Source organism: Charadrius vociferus, unplaced genomic scaffold (genome assembly GCF_000708025.1).
Source record: "Charadrius vociferus isolate BGI_N301 unplaced genomic scaffold, ASM70802v2 scaffold988, whole genome shotgun sequence".
In the NCBI taxonomy this organism is placed as follows: Eukaryota; Metazoa; Chordata; class Aves; order Charadriiformes; family Charadriidae; genus Charadrius; species Charadrius vociferus.
The window spans coordinates 4,830-8,784 of record NW_009649469.1 but is presented as its reverse complement, the minus strand read 5'-3'; the positions used below and the strand labels follow the sequence as shown (position 1 = coordinate 8,784).

General features: G+C 57.0%; 1 protein-coding gene across 1 annotated transcript in view; it reads right to left on the bottom strand.

Moving 5' to 3' along the window:
• The window catches only part of LOC104290692 (high affinity nerve growth factor receptor-like), a gene marked incomplete at both ends in the record, with an annotated part of 10,352 nt that overhangs the window by 1,624 nt on the left and 4,773 nt on the right, over positions 1-3,955 (bottom strand). The gene's annotated exons all lie outside the window — the stretch shown is intronic.

Below are 3,955 nucleotides of genomic sequence, written 5' to 3'. Positions count from 1 at the left end.
GGGAAAGAGGAAGGACGTGCACACATGTGCATGTGTGTGTATGCACATGGGTGAATGGTGCACACACACGTGCATGCGTGCCAAGGAAGGATTGCACGTGTGTGCAGGCACGTGGGGGAAATGCACACACGTGTGCACATGTGCCAGGGGAAGGGGAAGGACGTGCACACATGTGCACATGTGCCAGGGGAGGATTGCACATGCGTGTGCAGGCACACAGGGGAAATGCACACACATGTGCGCACGTGCCAGGGAAGGGTGTGCAAATATATGTGCATGTGTGTGTATGCACACGGGTGAACGGTGCACACGCATGTGCATGCGTGCCAAGGAAGGATTACACATGTGTGTGCAGGCACGCGGGGGAAATGCACACACATGTGCGCACGCGCCAGGGAAGGGTGTGCAAATATATGTGTGTGTGTGTGTATGCACTCGGGGGAACGGTGCACACGCATGAGCATGCGTGCCAAGGAAGGATTACACATGTGTGTGCAGGCACGCGGGGGAAATGCACACATGTGGGCATACGTGCCAGGGAAAAGGGGAAGGGTGTGCACACGTGTGCATGTGTGGCAGGGAAGGGTGCACACGCACATGCATGCGTGCCAAGAAAGGATTGCACATGCGTGTGCAGGCACACGGGGGAAATGCACACACATGTGCGCACATGCCAGGGAAGAGTGTGCAAATATATGTGTGTGTGTGTGTATGCACACGGGGGAACGGTGCACACACATGTGCATGCATGCAACGGGAGAGTGCACACACACGTGCATGCATGCCAAGGAAGGATTGCACATGTGTGTGCAGGCACACAGGGGAAATGCACACATGTGGGCACACGTGCCAGGGAAAAGGGGAAGGGTGTGCACACGTGAGTGTGTGTGCGAGGGAAGGGTGTGCACATGTGTGCATGCGTGCTAGGGAAGGATTGCACATGCGTGTGCAGGCACACAGGGGAAATGCAGACATGTGCACGCACACGTGCCAGGGAAGGGTGTGCAAATATGTGTGTGTGTGTATGCACAGAGGGGAAGGGTGTGCACACATGTGTATGTGTGCCAGGGAAGGGCGTGCACATGAGTGCATGTGTGCTGGGTGAGGATTGCACATGCGTGTGCAGGCACACAGGGAAAATACACACATGTGCGCACACATGCCAGGGAAGGGTGTGCAAATACATGTGTGTATGTGTATACACAAAGGAGAATGGTGCACACACATGTGTATGTGTGCCAGGGAAGGATGTGCACATGTGTGCGTGCGTGGTAGGGAAGGGTGCGCACACGTGTGCACGTGTGCCAGGGGAGGATTGAGTATGCGTGTGCAGGCACACAGGGGAAATGCACACACACGTGCATACACGTGCCAGGGAAGGGTGTGCAAATATACGTGCATGTGTGTGTGTATGCACACAGGGGAAGGGTGCACACACATGTGCATGTGTGCTGGGGAAGGGTGTGCACACGTGTGCACGTGTGCCGGGGGAGGATTGCACACGCATGTGCAGGCACACAGGGGAAACGCACACACATATGTGCACATGTGCCAGGGAAGGGTGTGCAAATATACGTGCATGTGTGTGTGTATGCACACAGGAGAAGGGTGCACACACATGTGCATGTGTGCTGGGGAAGGGTGTGCACACGTGTGCACGTGTGCCGGGGGAGGATTGCACACGCATGTGCAGGCACACAGGGGAAACGCACGCACATATGTGCACATGTGCCAGGGAAGGGTGTGCAAATATGTGTGTGTATGCACAGAGGGGAAGGGTGTGCACACGTGTGCACGTGTGCCGGGGGAGGATTGCACACGCATGTGCAGGCACACAGGGGAAACGCACGCACATATGTGCACATGTGCCAGGGAAGGGTGTGCAAATATGTGTGTGTATGCACAGAGGGGAAGGGTGTGCACACGTGTGCACGTGTGCCGGGGGAGGATTGCACACGCATGTGCAGGCACACAGGGGAAACGCACGCACATATGTGCACATGTGCCAGGGAAGGGTGTGCAAATATGTGTGTGTATGCACAGAGGGGAAGGGTGTGCACACGTGTGCACGTGTGCCGGGGGAGGATTGCACACGCATGTGCAGGCACACAGGGGAAACGCACGCACATATGTGCACATGTGCCAGGGAAGGGTGTGCAAATATGTGTGTGTATGCACAGAGGGGAAGGGTGTGCACACGTGTGCACGTGTGCCGGGGGAGGATTGCACACGCATGTGCAGGCACACAGGGGAAACGCACGCACATATGTGCACATGTGCCAGGGAAGGGTGTGCAAATATGTGTGTGTATGCACAGAGGGGAAGGGTGTGCACACGTGTGCACGTGTGCCGGGGGAGGATTGCACACGCATGTGCAGGCACACAGGGGAAACGCACGCACATATGTGCACATGTGCCAGGGAAGGGTGTGCAAATATGTGTGTGTATGCACAGAGGGGAAGGGTGTGCACACGTGTGCACGTGTGCCGGGGGAGGATTGCACACGCATGTGCAGGCACACAGGGGAAACGCACGCACATATGTGCACATGTGCCAGGGAAGGGTGTGCAAATATGTGTGTGTATGCACAGAGGGGAAGGGTGTGCACACGTGTGCACGTGTGCCGGGGGAGGATTGCACACGCATGTGCAGGCACACAGGGGAAACGCACGCACATATGTGCACATGTGCCAGGGAAGGGTGTGCAAATATGTGTGTGTATGCACAGAGGGGAAGGGTGTGCACACGTGTGCACGTGTGCCGGGGGAGGATTGCACACGCATGTGCAGGCACACAGGGGAAACGCACGCACATATGTGCACATGTGCCAGGGAAGGGTGTGCAAATATGTGTGTGTATGCACAGAGGGGAAGGGTGTGCACACGTGTGCACGTGTGCCGGGGGAGGATTGCACACGCATGTGCAGGCACACAGGGGAAACGCACGCACATATGTGCACATGTGCCAGGGAAGGGTGTGCAAATATGTGTGTGTATGCACAGAGGGGAAGGGTGTGCACACGTGTGCACGTGTGCCGGGGGAGGATTGCACACGCATGTGCAGGCACACAGGGGAAACGCACGCACATATGTGCACATGTGCCAGGGAAGGGTGTGCAAATATGTGTGTGTATGCACAGAGGGGAAGGGTGTGCACACGTGTGCACGTGTGCCGGGGGAGGATTGCACACGCATGTGCAGGCACACAGGGGAAACGCACGCACATATGTGCACATGTGCCAGGGAAGGGTGTGCAAATATGTGTGTGTATGCACAGAGGGGAAGGGTGTGCACACGTGTGCACGTGTGCCGGGGGAGGATTGCACACGCATGTGCAGGCACACAGGGGAAACGCACGCACATATGTGCACATGTGCCAGGGAAGGGTGTGCAAATATGTGTGTGTATGCACAGAGGGGAAGGGTGTGCACACGTGTGCACGTGTGCCGGGGGAGGATTGCACACGCATGTGCAGGCACACAGGGGAAACGCACGCACATATGTGCACATGTGCCAGGGAAGGGTGTGCAAATATGTGTGTGTATGCACAGAGGGGAAGGGTGTGCACACGTGTGCACGTGTGCCGGGGGAGGATTGCACACGCATGTGCAGGCACACAGGGGAAACGCACGCACATATGTGCACATGTGCCAGGGAAGGGTGTGCAAATATGTGTGTGTATGCACAGAGGGGAAGGGTGTGCACACGTGTGCACGTGTGCCGGGGGAGGATTGCACACGCATGTGCAGGCACACAGGGGAAACGCACGCACATATGTGCACATGTGCCAGGGAAGGGTGTGCAAATATGTGTGTGTATGCACAGAGGGGAAGGGTGTGCACACGTGTGCACGTGTGCCGGGGGAGGATTGCACACGCGTGTGCAGGCACACGGGGGAAACGCACACACATGTGCACATGTGCCAGGGAAAAGGGGAAGGGTGTGCACACGTGTGC